The sequence below is a fragment of the Corvus brachyrhynchos genome, unplaced genomic scaffold (genome assembly GCF_000691975.1).
Source record: "Corvus brachyrhynchos isolate BGI_N302 unplaced genomic scaffold, ASM69197v1 scaffold103, whole genome shotgun sequence".
In the NCBI taxonomy this organism is placed as follows: Eukaryota; Metazoa; Chordata; class Aves; order Passeriformes; family Corvidae; genus Corvus; species Corvus brachyrhynchos.
Genome location: NW_008237436.1, coordinates 3,120,777 through 3,136,608, shown reverse-complemented (window position 1 = coordinate 3,136,608; position 15,832 = coordinate 3,120,777). Strand labels below are relative to the sequence as shown.

The 15,832-nt window shown below is 39.5% G+C and overlaps 1 long non-coding RNA gene across 1 annotated transcript; it reads right to left on the bottom strand.

Moving 5' to 3' along the window:
• Window positions 1-7,692: 7,692 nt before the first annotated feature.
• Window positions 7,693-14,989, bottom strand: LOC108445979. The gene is made up of 3 exons (XR_001861075.1): window positions 14,257-14,989; window positions 8,764-8,885; window positions 7,693-8,638 (listed from the first exon to the last, which is right to left on the bottom strand). It is a non-coding gene; the product is annotated as an uncharacterized LOC108445979 (long non-coding RNA).
• Window positions 14,990-15,832: the final 843 nt, after the last annotated feature.

Genomic DNA, 15,832 nt, shown 5'->3' with positions numbered 1-15,832 from the left:
GTAAATAAGTTCAGTGGAGAACCTGAGTTGAATGCTTTCAAAGAAACCTGTCTAGAAGAAGCCAGTATGAGCTCAGGAATTATTTTACTGTCTAGTAAATAAGCCATAAACAAAGAAATCTTCAAGAATAAAATGAAAAACAGAACAGGTACTGAGAATCTACTAAACCAGGCACTTAGCATGTAGCATAAGAAGCACAAATAGAAATTTTGTCCCTTAAGTAACCTTGATAAATAGACCTTGACCTATTACAGAGTGAAAGGCAGTGCTCTACTTCTTGGTGTAGAGCATCCACACCAGTGCTGGTAAAATTGTTTTATTCTACAGTCTAAGGATGGGACAGTTAGAAAGCAGAGGACCAGTCCAAAGGATTAAAAATGAAGAAAGAAATACTGATTTCATGTTGTAAAATCGCATCAAGAAAATTATTTCCAAAGCAAAATTTTTTTTTAAAGCTGCAATATTTGGATTATCTAGGATAACAAGTAGCTGGGACTTTTATATTTGCCAAGTTCCTATATTGTGAGACTGACTAATATTTTCAATTGTGCTTCTTTCTTCTTAAGGAACAAAGGTTATTTGTACTCTCTGCAAGATACTATATGGCAGCTGTATTTTATACACCCTTACATAAATGAAGCAGGGACCATTCTCTGGTTCTGAGGTCGACAATTCAGCTGCAGCTGCTGCACACCTAAACTTCATATTGAAGGTTATAGAACTCTACAGTACACAAGATATCACCATCGAAACACCTAAATAAGTTGAATATATGAGGTGGTACACTGATGACTGCGTCCCTCACTAACAGGTAAGACTGAGTTCATTTTACATCAAAGAGGACACAGTAGAAACAGCTTTTTATATCCTATGCAGACAGTTATGTTGGCACTACTCAGTTTTCTCCTAGTAATCTATTTAACAGTATGTGTAATCTCTTAATCTGAGTGGTTTTGAACCCTTGGTTGCCAGTTGCAAGGATACTGCCACAGCCACCATGCTGGAATGATAATGTGGTGGGACAGTTGGACCTTTAAGGAGAAAGAAGTGCAAAATTAATGGAAAGTCACAAAACAAAAGAAATTGACTTTCCAGTTGAAAGATTAGAAAGCTCCCAAGGAAGGCAGACCCCCAAAGGTGCTGAAGAGAACTTCATGGGGAACTTCATGGAGATGCTTACTGTGCAGTCCTGATTTAATTTCTCATTCAATCACACCCTCATAGTCACTGTTTCATCCGTCAGCTCTAGGCTGTTCTTCACCCAGGATATAAGAACACTTGCCGCTACTTGAGGAAAATATATACGGGGGTAGTTGCCTCAAAGAAAAACAGAGAAAAAGAAGTACCTCATTTATATCTTCCAAGGCAGAGTTTGTTAGGCGACATCTTTTCTCTACAGAGAGACAGAGCCCACAGATAAGCCAAACCACATTGCTGTAATCACTAGGCTTTATAGCAGACAGAGAACAACACTAAGTCTGGCCAGTAAACCAGACCGTTTCTATGAAAACACAGGAAAAAAAAAAAAAAAAACTAGATAGAAGTATCTCTCCCTCCACACAGTATTTGTGCTGAGAATGCAAATGGATGCTGAAACAAAATTATATTGTGGGAGGGCACCTATCTGAGAGCAGAAGGTGGAACAAACCTTTGAAACAAACAAAGAAGTATTTATCAGGGTGTCTTGGATCACCAGCAAGTCAAAACAGGATTGTATCAGTTTTTCTAAAGAAACATTCAGCCAGAATTTATAAGGTAATGTCTCTCTTTTTGTTTTCAAATAAAAGAATGCAAGTCCAATCAATAGCACAAACCATTCACAAAATGAACTATGTCCAAAAAGAAAGCCTTAGGCTGAGCTTAATAAGACTTCAAGAGGTGAAGAATAACTCCAAATGAACCTACACAGAATATGAGCAAGCACACTACTCTGTACTAAGTAGGGAACAGAGAGTATCTAAACTTTTAAAGCATCTGGAAAAAAAAAAAAAACAACAAAACAAAACTTGGGAAAAAAGGAGGTATGAGGAAGATATATTACTTAAAATTTTGTTTGCCTCTGCTTCAAATATAAAGGTACAGGTTAGCCAGCCCAGCCCACTTATCGGGATAACAGCTCTCACAGATAGTGTTGGGTGCAGAGAAAACTGTCATGAATAGGGAAAATATGAAGATCCTTTAAAGATTAAAAAAGAAATGGAAGTGCAAATATGATACTGTAGTAAGATCTGTTGGTCTCCTCTGTTAAATAGTGGAGAAAAACTCCACGAAAGAAGAAATTATCTATGTAAATTTTATCTATACCCAACACTGAAGATAAAAGCTAAAGTCAAGACTGTCCTGCTTCCCTCACATCTACATCAAACCCAAACACGTTGAAAGCTATCTATAAAGAAATTAAATATAGCATTGATGTGTCTACCTCAAGTTGGAAACTGCAAGTAATTGAACTGTGCAGAGGTTAAAAAAAACCCACAATGGGTATCCAAGAAAATGAGTCAAAGCTGTGAGTCTTGATGAGCCTTTTTTTTAAACATGCAAACCTTTGGGATGGAATGTGTACATGGCACAGTGAGACTGACATCTCTGATCAAATATAACATAAGCACTGTTCAAACACCGTAATTTAGTTATTACTCACCAGGTCTGTGTAACCTGTAGAGAAAATAGCCTGATGGTATACTATATCATATTACTATAAACAGGAAGAGGTTCAAGTTATTTCAATGTAAGAAAAAAAATGAAAATAAATGGAAGTTGGTGAAGCTCTATGTAAAATATGTTGTACTAATGCATTCTTAAAAGATAACTTCTGTTTACTTGGAGAAAATAAAAAAGTTGTAGAATGGACAAACTTACAGCCCAGAAACGACAAAGCTGAGTTTTCCTATGCAATTATATCTGCTCCCTTGTGCCTACTTGTTATGATAATGCAATTACTTGATCACCAACAAATTTCCAATGATACATTAGAAAATCTTGCAATAACTTTTACAGTTCTTATGAGGGACATTTTGGAAGGAATGGTTTTACTGGGGACTTTCCCTAATTCACCAGGTATCACGGTAAATAAAGGTTATTCATGGACTTTCCCATAAAAAAAGATTTTTGTGCATTTTAAAAAAGATTTCTGAAAAAATGTATTATATACTTTTATCAGAAAAGTTACATGTAAATGTGAAAGTGAAGACAAATTTCTCACACTAAAAAGGTCTGCAAATAGCTTCAGTGAAGCTCAATATTCATTAACAACATCCCACCCCCTTTCTCTCTCTAACTGTCTTCTTTATTGCTGTACTAGGAAGATGGACTAAAGATTGATAATACCAACCAAATCCATTCCATAACTTCAGTTGTGGATGTATCTGCTGAAGAAGTTTCAGAATTTCTTCCTATAAACCACCTGTTTTATGGACAAATGTAAAACACCCTAAAGCTGTGGGTTTTTTCCCTTAACCTATATGTAGGAGTAATTTCCAAAGAATGAGTTATCGTTCATACAGTGGAGGTATCATGGCCAGCAGCCAAAAAGCAATATTAGAAGTTGCCTCCTAGGCAGGTAATCTAGTGTGTGGGGGAGGGAAACAGGGTTGTGCTGAGCTTCTTATTTAACCTAGGGAGTGCCACTGACCAGGAACGCCACAAATTATATGGAAAAAGGAACTCTTCAGTCAGTGAAGTGGTTCAACTTAGAGGAAAAAAACAAAGGAGCTTGCTGTCCTTTTCTGAGACAGCACAGGTCTGCAAGAGTCAGCACAATGATGATGTTGGCATTCCACAACATGTCGTCCCCAGCAGGAGCCAGACTGACTGCTCCTGATACAGAAGTCTTGACAGAGATAAAGCTCGTGGAAGGGTGTTGCAAAATGATTAGAGGATCAGGGACATGGATTATTGATAAAACCAGATCAATAAAAGAACTGTACAAGCAAAAGGCCTGCAAGCAAAGGTTTGTGTGAGAATCAGGCCTGAGAACAAAAAGGGAGTTTTGAGGATGTGCAGCTGTGCAGATAAGATGTACTGACCATGAGAAGGGAGGGTGAACTCTGAATTCTTTAATCATAACATAACTAGTAGAAGCTTGCCAATGCAGTCTAATTATGTAGAAGCAGAAATGCACTTTGATAGGTTTAAGCCAATTAAGAGTTAACAAGCTTGTATACTATATAAGTGCCTCTGGATTGCTAATAAACGGAGCTTGCTTCTATCAATCACATTGGTTGTTTGCAATGTCTTCCCCCACCGAAGTCGTTGAACTTTTTCAACAGAAGGGGTCTTAATCATCCAGGTCTCAGGCTGCAGAGAGTGCCTGCTGCTTCTCTCCAAGACTCTGGAAGTGATGGTGTCCTCAGCTGTATGTGGTGTGTGCTCTGCTCAAATCACTGAGTTACAAGGTGAAGCTGCCAAGACTGAATAATGTTGGAGAGAGTGAATGGGAGGAAGTCTACAAGTTCATCATGAAGATCTGTCAGAGGTCATCCAGAAGCTACATTTGAGTGGGTGGTAGCTGGAAACACTTGACTTCCACCAACAGAAAGAAAGTTGTTTCTATAGAAAGAAAGTTGTTTCTATTACTGTGCATGTGGAACTGAAGGACGCCACTGGTGAACAAGAACATCAGGCCATGCAACAGCATTATAGAGAAGCTTTAATAAGCATCTCTTATATACTGCCTCAATAAGAACAGGACTTGAGAAAGAAGCCTCATGATTGCAGGGACAGGTTTTTGGTGGGGGGGAGCAGAGGGCAGGCTTTAATCACTCCAAGATCTGCTGCAAGGGTAGCACAGTGGTGTGCAAGCAGTCCAGGAGTTTTCTGGAATCCAAGAGGACAGTCTTTCAACACAGGGGATACATGAGATAAGCTGCAAAGGTAATCTGCTAAGTCTACTAACAAGTAAGGAAAAACTGATCAGTGACATAAGTATCAATGGTATCTTGGGCTGCAGCGACCATGTTGATGGGAATTCAAGATCCTGAGAGATTCAATGAAGGCCAGAATTGGCACAGAGACCTTTGATCTCAGAGCAGATTTTGACCTGTTGAGGGATTTGCCTGGCAGGATTTTATCGGAGGCTGTCCTGAAGAACAAAAAGAGACCAGGAAAGCTGACTGATTTTCAAAGACATCTTCCTTAACATACAAGAATGGCTCCATTATGCTGTTCTAGAACTTAAGCAGATACAGTAGAAGGTCAGTCTGAGTTAACGGGGAACTCCTGATTGATCTGAAATACAAAATAGCAAGTGTACAGAAGGTGGAAGTAAAGACAAGGTATCTGGAGTGACGACAAGCTATACAAGAGGATTACAGAGACACTGCTGCAGGGAAGAAACTGAGAAAGCAAAAGCTCAGGTGGGATTCAAATTGGCAAAGGACCTGAAGGGGGACAAGGTCTTTTAAAGGTAAAACAAAAGCAAAAGTAATATGTGGACTCATTGCTGAAGAACTTGAGGGCAAAGTGACAAAGGATATAGAAAATGCTTAAGTTCTCAGTGCTTTCTTTGTCTCAGACTTTACTGGCAATGTGTGCTCCCAGTCCCTGGTCCCTCCCAGGTCCCTGGTCCCAGCCGCAGAGTTTGTGGCAGTCAAGTGCTACTCACGCTAGAGGAAGAGTGAGCTAATGATAATTTAAACAAGCTGGGCATACACATGCATTCAGCACTGCGGAGGGAGCTAGCCACTCTCACTTCAGGGCTGCTCTATATCATCTTTGGTCTTGATGATAAGGGACAATTCCTGATGACTGGAAATCTTCAGGAAGGTTGAAAAAGAAGACTGTAGGAACAACAGGCTAGTCAGCCTCACACCAGTCCCCAGGAAAACTGCAGAACAAGTCCTGGAAATAATTTCTGGCACGTGAAGGAGATCAACATGTTTAGGAACAGTCAGTGTGGTTGTTCAAAACAAGACATGTCTGACTAATCTGATTGCCTTCTGGGGGTAAGCAGAGAACACTGAATGCTGCTTAGTTTTAGAAAAGCTTTTGACATAATCTCCCATAGTACCTTTGTAGAGAGGAAACAGAGGTACTGGATGGATGGACTACAAAGTGCATGCAGACCTGGCTTTGGTCAGCACCTCAAAGTCAAGCTGGCAGTTGTGGCAATCCTCAAGGATGGGCAGATACCTGGGCTGATTGCAAGGAAGCAGTGAAAGTCGTCTGTTCCACAAGTAAGGGGGAGCCAGGAGCAGAGTACTACAACAGAGGCAGTAGGGCAGGAGCCTGGACAGTAAGAACCCAGTTCACCAGCACCTAAATGAGGCATGTTGGGTCTGGCTGTGGTGTCCAGAACTAGATATTATGCAGTCATGACAAGGCAAGACTGTAGTGAAGAGGAACAGGTCAGGTCAGGAAAACAGTGCACAGATCAGGGTCCAAGTTTGGACCATCAGGGCTCATAACCAGGCACAGGTATGGCTGCAATGCAGTGGGAGCTGTAGCTCAGGTGGGAGCCAAACAGTTGAGCTGCAGCTCTGAGGATCTCTCAAGAGAAGGGAGTCGGCCTTTTCTGAGGCCTTGTTTCAGAGCTGCCTGGGATCACTCTGTCCAAGGACACGAAAGGAAGGGGAACAGCCCTCCACTGCACTATCCCTAAGTTGACCCTGAGCCCAGGGACCCAGACCTCCAGGAGGGCAGATTTTCTCAGGGCTTTCACACTGATATTACTGCTGTCTTTATTAAAGAGTAGAATGACAGGATAGAGTTGACTTTCTGTTTTGTGAATGATGTCACCAAGAGGAACAGTTGATAAGGTGGAAGGATGGGCTTCCATTTGGAGTGACCTCAAGAGGCAGAGACACTTGCTGACAGGCAGAGCAGGCAGCAGCAGGAGCTGGCTGCCCAGCATGGGAAAACTAACTGGGAGCAAGGCAGGCACAGGCAGATCTCACTAACAAGGATCCAGAAGGCTGAGTCATTAAATCTGGACAGGATCAGGTCTGGACAGAGTGAACAGGTGTAGCTCAAAAGTCCACACTCACAAGGCAGGTCAACTGCCATGTTAGATAGGCCCAAAGTCAAACCAGAGATTCTGGGCCAGGGTCAGGATTAAGAATGTACAAGATCAGGCACAGATGTAGATGCCTCACAACAGCAATGCAGCACAGGGCACAGCAATACACCCTCTATAAAAAGCAGATTCCAAGGGAATGGAGGGGCATGCCCTCATTTGTGTCTTGCTTTGCAACAGCTCTTACAATGAGGGAGCTCACCTTGGACTGAGCCAGCAACACTCTTTAGCTCAGCCAACTAAATTACCAGAAGGGGGGAATGGGCCCAGGAACCTGGCAGCATCTCATGAAATTCAGCAAAAGCAAATGCAAAATCCTGCATCTGGGATATAATATTGTAATGGCAAAGGCTGACTATCAAGAATGCAGATGTGTAGAAAGGAACCTAGGTTTAGGATGATGAGTGTGAATAAGCAGTGCAGTTCTGCAGCAATGCAAGCTTAAACACAAATAGGGCTGCATTAGTAAGAACATAGCCACCAGTAGGTTAGTTGAAGTGCTTACTCTCCTCCCCCTGGCACTTGGATGACTGCATTTGGAGAGTTGTGTCAAGTTTGGGTGTCCACAGTATAACAAACACATTGACAAACTGGCAGAGTCCATCAGAGGCCATCAAAATAGTTAGGAAATAAAAGCACATGACATATAAATAGAGGTTGAGAGTGCTGTATTTATTAATTTGTAATAAAAGAAGGCTGGGTGACAGCTAATTGCTGTCTTCAACTACGCAGTAGGTGGAAACAGAGTAGATGGGGCCAGGCTGCTTGGATTTACACAATGAAAATAGGAGATGCAATGAACAAAAATTGTGGGAGAGCAAATTCCTGATAAGTACAAGGAGAAAAAAGTAACCATGAGTATGGCCTAACAGTCGAAGAAGATTCCCAGAGAAAATTCAACTCTGAAGAGATACAAAACTTGACTGGATAAAAGTTCTTCAGCAACCTACGTTACTCACAGTGTTGAGGACTGGAGAGGTCAGAGAAGGGAGATTTAGATCAGGTCAACTTCCAAGGACCCTGACAGCCTAAATCTATGTCATGCACCTCATTGTCAGCTCAGATTCTAGGAATGTCTTAGAATGTATTTTGAAAACAAGACTTGGAATCATGACCTGTATGTAATTTTTTATTATAAGGTTGTAATAAGCCTGTAAATACTGTTCACTACAATGAAGAATAGATATCAGTGTCTCACTGTCCACATGGAAAACAGTGCCATGTGTGCTTCTGCAGGGGTGACCAAGGTTTGATACTATATAATAATGTCATTAATGATCTAGATGATGGAATGCAGTGTGTGCTTATTAAATCTGCAAACAATACTAGGCTGGAAGCAACTGTGTACATTGGAGGACAAGATTAGAATACAAAATGATCCTGACAAACTGTAGGAATGGTCTGAGAAAAACAGGATTTTACTGAACAGTCACAAGTGTAGGGCATTACTTTTAGTAGACAAACTAAATTGCACAAATACAGGATGTGGTGCATCCAGCTTGTTTGTACTTTTGCAGAACATGATTCAGGGGCAACAGAGGATCACAAGCTGAGGAAGAGTCAACAGTGTCATGTTGCAGCAATAAAAGCAAACAATACTGGCATTTTTTCTTTAAAAGTTGTAATCTGCAAGACATGAGAAATAATAATAAATAAAATAAGACATCAGGAAAGATGCTGGACAACTAACACAAGATCATGACTTTAAGCCTTATTGGGATTCTGATGACAGGGTAATAATTTTGACTTACTTTCTTGGTGAAACTGTAAACATCCAGAAATGCATCCTTTTCCCAGGTATCACATCCCTTCTTTTACAGTCATAGACGTAAATCATTAAGCCATTATCAATAAAATATCCAGAAAGGTAATCCTAAAGCAAGGAAAAATAAATAATGCTTGGAAATTGAGGAAGAAGTGTTTCACAGCTCTTTCTTTTCTAACTTATAGATGGCTTTCTTTTTGGTGGTGGTGCTTTTTGGGATTTTTTTTTTGGCAGTAATGTCTGAAAACAAAAGAACTATCCTGAATAACACCTTCTTTTCATTTTAGTGAAAGCAAACAAAAAACTAGATAAATTCCTTTGGATAAATCCTGCATGCATTTTCATTCAGAAAACTTCTCAGAAATCAGTTGCTTTGTAGGAATATAACAAACATGTTTACTAGGTGTGTTGTTGGTTTTTTTTAATAAACTATTTCCAGAGTTACAGATATAATAGCTAAATACATAAAATGGGAAGATAATCATAGAAATATTAAATCATAGAATAGCCCAGGTTGAATGGGATGTCCACAGATGATCTGGTCCTGCTTTTCATGGGAAAGAGAGCCTAGATAAGATTATCTAGCACCCTGTCCGATTGCATCTTGAAAACCTCTAGTGATGGGGATTCTACCACATCCCTGGGGCTGTTGTTCCACCTAATCAGTGTTCTCAATGAAAAACATTCATTTCTTATGTCAACTTTCCCAGTACAACTTGTACCCACTCCCACTTGTCTTCTCCATGTGACTCCTGGTGAAGGAGTCTCTGTCTTTGTAGATGCTCTTTAAGTACTGGAATACTGTGATGAGGTCCCCCCTGAGCATTTTCTTCTCCACAGAAAAAATATGTAACTCCTTCAGCCTTTTCTTGTAGGGTGTGTTCTCCAGCCTGTCATCACCTTTGCAGCCCTGGTTTGGACCCTTTTCAGTCTGTCCATATTTTTCTTGAATTGTGGTGCCTAGAATGGGACTCTGACTGCATCCTGACAAGTGCTGAGTAGAGTGTGAAATAATGTCAAATAATACTCATAGTTACTGTAGGTTCCTGTTGATAATATCAATGATATATCAATAACTGTTGAGTGTTCCCTGATAATAAAATTAGGCCATCAGTTGCATATACTTTGTTGAGATAAACTAGCCTATCAATTTTAAACCTTCCGTTGATCTCTCCTCCTTGGTGTATTATAAATGTTAAGTCCTTAAAGGTATAATTTAATTTTTCTAATAACATACAAGAGCTTGTGATCCTTTTTGTCTCCTGCTGTTGTTCATACTGCAGCATACAGACAAAGTGTGTGACCAACATCCTTTCTGTCTAAGCGTTTCTCTGGTTTCAAGTAGCTAAAGTGAAAGCATGCAGACCACATAAAATAAACATAATTTGTTGATGATTTAGGTCTTTTTCTTCAAGAAATATATGTTTCATAGCAACAATTAGTTTATTGTGTTATGGCAGTGTTTCCACCAAAAGTTAATTTCCATCATCAGTTATTGTCTAGAAACACACTAAAAGAAGCATATCAGAAGTAACAATAATTTACATGTTTTTAACCCTAATTAGAGTTTAGAATTTTATTTTTTTTTTAATATTTTATGCTGAAAAAAGCTCATAGAAATCTAGTTGTAAAAAGTGTCTTGTACTAACAATGGCAGCATGGACTGACTTCTCTGGGATTTGGCCACAGTGATAATCATTGAAGGGTAATTCTTAAAGCTAGCTGGCAGCGTGAGTGCTTGACAAAGAGTAGAGAATATAAGAGGAGGAGAGGAGACCAGCAGGACTTTTCTTAAGATCCTAAATGTTGTCTAGAAAATAAATCTTTATGGGCTCTCATGTTACCACATTCCCATTATGCAAGAGCCAACAACATAGATTGAGGCATCTACAGATCAAGGAGTCGAGATATCAATATCAATGAAATGAAAAATCAGTTATGGAGAACCAACAAAGAGGTCAATATTAATAATTGGCCTTCATAATAATTTATTTAATAATAACATCAATACCAAAAATTGTATTAATTTCACTACTAAAAAGGCTGTCATGGTTACTCTTGCAAAATATAAGAAAGGTGAGAATAAAATGTCCAAACGGAATAAGCAGCTCAAACTCGTAGTTTCAAAGCATGATTTGTGAAACAATCACAGAATAAACTCTTTCAAAGCCAAGAACCTAAGCTATGCATTACTGCAACAAATCATGCTACTATGTTTTCTGTAATCAAACATACAAATCCTGCTATTTACATCTCTGCAACTTTTATTATGATTACACCCTAATAAAAGCAATTAAGTAAAGAAAAAGAAAAACTGAATACATATCGTCATTTAAAAGTAAAAGTTCTGTTTTATGTTCATCTGGTTACTGTTCAACTACTTCTCAGATTATTACCTCTTTTTACTCTAAAAGCTTATGTTTAATGAATTCTTCTCAGTAGAATTTATAACCATGAGAACAAACATAATGTCTATTTTATTTTTTGTACTCTGAGTGTTAAAATCAGAGAGATTAATACAAATTAATACAAATTTCTTATAGATAATACCTATATTTTAAAAAATTTCAGCCGAATTATTTGGATAACCTATTTCAATAAAAACAAAATAACTTCTTGAAGTCATACTGTCTTCATCTGCTTCACCGTGATTGAAATGTAGAGAATTCTCACATGGAAGGTCTGTTACAGCGTTTCTGAAATTGCACAGGATGTAACAACTTGCCTCAAAAAATGCCTACAAGGTATTTTTTTTAATATTGCTCTCTTTCAAGACTAAAGTAAGAAATTATAGAAAAAGCATGTAGAAGTTATTTACAGTTAGAGTAGCAAAAAATTAAACTAGCTTATTTTACTTCTGCTTTAGTGCACCCTGTCATGCGGAAGTTAAAAACAGTGAATGAAACATCTCTGAGCTATGTGATGCGATTGACATGCTGAAGGGAAGGGAAGCCATCCAGAGGGACCTTGACAGGCTTGAGAGGTGGGCCTGTGCCTCCCATGTGAAGTTCAACAAGGCCAAGTGCAAGGTCCTGCACCTGACTCGGCAATACAAAGCACAAATACAGGCTGAGGAGAGAATGGATTTGGGACAGCTCTGAGGAGAAGGGCTTGGGGTTGCTGGTGGATGAGAGGTTGCACATGAGTCAGCAATGTGCACCCACAGCCCAGAAAGCCAAACATATCCTGGGCTGTGTCCAAAGCAGTGTGGCCAGTAGGTCAAGCGAGAGGACTCTCCACCTCCGCTCTGCTTGGGTGAGATCATATCTGCAGTACTGTATCCACCTCTGGTGCCCCAAACACAAGAAAGACATGGATGATCAAATGACTGGAGCACCTCTCCTGTGACAACAAGTTGAGGGAGTTGGGGTCACTCAGCCTGGAGAAGAGAAAGCTCCAGGGAGACCTTACAGCACTTTCCAAAACCTTAAGGGGGCCTACAGGAAGGCCAGAGAGGGACAATTCAAAAGGGCATCTAATTATAGGACAAGGTGGAATGGCTTTAACCTGAAAGAGGGTAGGTTCAGATTAGATATTAGGAAGGAAATCCACTGTGAGGCTGGTGAGACAGTGAAATGAATTGCCCAGAGAAATTGTGGATGCCCCATCCCTGTAAATGTTCAAAGCCAGGTTGGGTGAGATCCTGGGCAACCTGGTGTAGTGAGTGGTATTCCTGTCTATGGAAGGGGCTTGGAAGTAAATGATCTTTAAGGTCCCTTGTTACTGTCTCTGTCTGGCTCTGTGGGGTCACACGTGTGCATGCACAAACGCATGGACAGCTTCAGTAATATTGTCGGCAGCAAAGAGGCAGGAAGGCTCTTTGCGTGGGTTCCCACAGGAGCATTTACCGCCCCTACACCGTAGAAAGGTCCAGAGGCAAAGACGAGAACATCTGTGAACTCAGGGTTTTATCTGGGGGCAGGGAAAAGGCAGGACAAAGGAACAAGGACCAATGGAGAAGCTCTGGGGGAGTGGAAAAGGCGAAGGGCCAACAGCCAACTGGGGTACATTACCATAACAGAACAAGGCATCCTGGGAGAGGCTTCTTTCCCTCGCCAGGACTACTAACTCTCTGGCACCAGAGACTGTCTGACCAAGAGCTTTCTTTGTCCATTGTGCCACAAGCTAATGGGCCCCACAGTCCCTTCCAACCCAAACCATTCCATGATTCTATCTGGTGCAATCCATATGCATAGCAGGGAAAATTTAGATGCTGTGATGACGTTTCTCTTTACATTTGCCAGGGTTTTTTTTTTTTTTTTTTTGAACTTACAAGAAATCCTGGTTTTCAAGAGAAAGGGGCTAATAGCACTTCCTGATCCTGGCACAGGAACAAATCACATTATCCTTACTCATGAGAATAATCTAATTAAACACAACAGGAGTCCTCATATGGACATGGTAAAGCAAGCAGTATTTTGATGCCACAGTTGCAGACAAATGAAAATTCTCTTCTTTCAATCATGGTTCAGCTCTGATCTATATAATTTCATTATTTAAAAAAAAAACACTTGTAAGAGTCAGTGTAAACATATGCCTGTACAGAGCAGTCCCTATTTACTGAAATAGTTCCATGTTTTGTAGCCAAGAGTCTGTCTTCTAAAGCATGTTCTTTCAAGCTTTCACAGTTGAATGATTACATAATCTTTTTTACCCCAAAAATGAAGTAGTATTGCTAGAATTTATTTTAGAACTGAAATAAAAATTGAGCTAAAACTTTAAACTTCGTCAGTTTTATTTTCTTCCCCATATGCTTGTGGCAGACATAATAACATGGATAAAGGCCTTTTTCTTTGTTTTTTGATATTATATTTGAGACCACCTTCTGGCATTTATGGAGAATGGAATCTGAGAAAATTTGAAGAATATCATAGGAAGAAAAATTCCCTCCCATCAACAATTACAGCTGAGGGAAAAGTATGCTCTGGAAACAAAGGGATTGCTTTCTCTCATTTCAGTGGGGAGCAAGTGTTGTAAAAGGTACAGAAACAGACAGGATCGGATCCTGTCATCAGTCCTGTTTTTGTGAAGGATGAAGAAGTTCATAGCATCCTTTCACTCCTGCCACACCTAGTGTGGGCCTGTGTCAACGGCTGATCTTGCATCCTGACCTAGAAATGGCTACAGTTATGCAAATACTATGATTTGCTAATGCAGAGCACCTTGCTGGACTGAGATCCAACTAAACATCTCATGAATGAAATTGCCACTGAGAAATTCACAGTCTTTGGAATGAATATGTCAATATCAAGAAGATGAGACAAACAATATTTTTAAAGGAAAGATCTGAATCATGTTCTATAGCATTTCTTGTGCATGTACTTTTACTTTAATTTTCAGTCTGATGAGGTGTTAGAATGGAAGCAAATGAACACCAGAGCTGCAATTACTAAAGGGCTGAGATTAATGTTTCAAATTTGTTTTTCTTTCAGAGTGACAGTGCTACAATAATGTTCACATGAGTTGATGAATGGCTCACCTCAATGAAAGTTTGCTTGTCAGAAACAAACACTGTTGATTAGAGAAGACAGCTACTTCTTTACAACGCTCCAGCTTATAAAAATAAAGAGAACATAATTTTGTCAAAATTTATTTGTAAAATCAAACATGAGTTTAAGAACTAAAGGAAGTCTCTCCTATTAAACATATTGTTGGGAATTAACCTTCTTTTAATGATTTTTTTCCCCCTAATACTACATATACTATATTATATGATTTCAGCAGTGGAAATGTTAACTAGTTCAAACTGGGTATTATATAATAAAGGATTTGACTAATACACTTTTAAAGAAACTCAGGACTGCAGCTTTATCAGAAACTCAATGTGGAGGAATGCACTGATAGTTGTATAAGGAACAGCTGTAGTCAGGAATTACTGCAGCAGTTGGGGACATGGGCAAATGATGGAATCTTCCATGAATAGTAGCATGAAGTGTGGAATGGAAAATAAACCATATTAAACCATATTTTGTTATCCTGCTTTTCGAGAGAAAGAACATTTGTGTGGTTATGTGCTATTAGTTCATCTGTTCCACCACAAGGATGAACAAGTCACTGACAAATTTTAGGCAAATTTAACAATGGATCTCAAAGCTTCCAAGTTATTTCGGGATTTGTGAAAGTCAGTAAGTCAATAGAAATCCAATTTAATATACTTACCAGTAGAAAAGCAATTATAATTTAGCCTCCTACCCATTTGCCAAGGACAGGCAGTAACCAAGAGATGAATCAGAACAAGAAACCAGTCAACCCACCAGCCTACATGAAGCTTTCAACCAACAATACTATTTGTAGCAACATGTCTCACCATATAGATGTAGATGTGAGAATAATGAAGAGAACTGACTGTCGTGGGTTAGCTCCTAAAGGTGTTACAATTTTTAGAGACTGTTACAGAATTCTAGGCTTAGGTTTCAGTTTTGCAAAAGAGGTCATGTATTCCTGAGAGCAGCTAAGTGAGTGTGTATTCAGCTTTGCTAATTCTGCTATGGGGCTGGTGAGAATAGAACCTTTGGCACCTCCATGAATATAAAAAATTAAAGTACACCTTTACTGCGAATCATACATGACTGCTTGTGGCTGGTGCAAATTGTAAAGGAATTTCTTCCAAGAAAACTTTGTGCTTTTTTATCTCCCATAAATGACCTTTTGGGTTTTCTTCCCATCTTTTGAAGCTTTCTGAAATAATGTTGGCTCTGTGTTTCACAGCTAGCCACTGTTTTAGTCATGTCTATGTATCCAGGTTATACATACTAACAAGCACTTATGAACTTTGCCGAAAAGTAAAGGTATCATACTGTATCTCCAAGTACATAGAGCAAATGCATCTTAGTACAGAGCTGAGGTATTCTCTTTCTTTTGGTGGAGCTTACAGCAGCTGCTGTAATCTAGGAGGATTTACTGATCCAGTTCTGCTGATTCATCGTGTTTATGCAATTTATTACCTAAAGATGGATATAAGGAGGACCAGCTATTCAGCCAAAACCCCAAGTCTGGGGCTACAGAGAGTCAGGATGAACGGTATTCTATGACCAGGGGCCAAGCTTTGTTGCAAA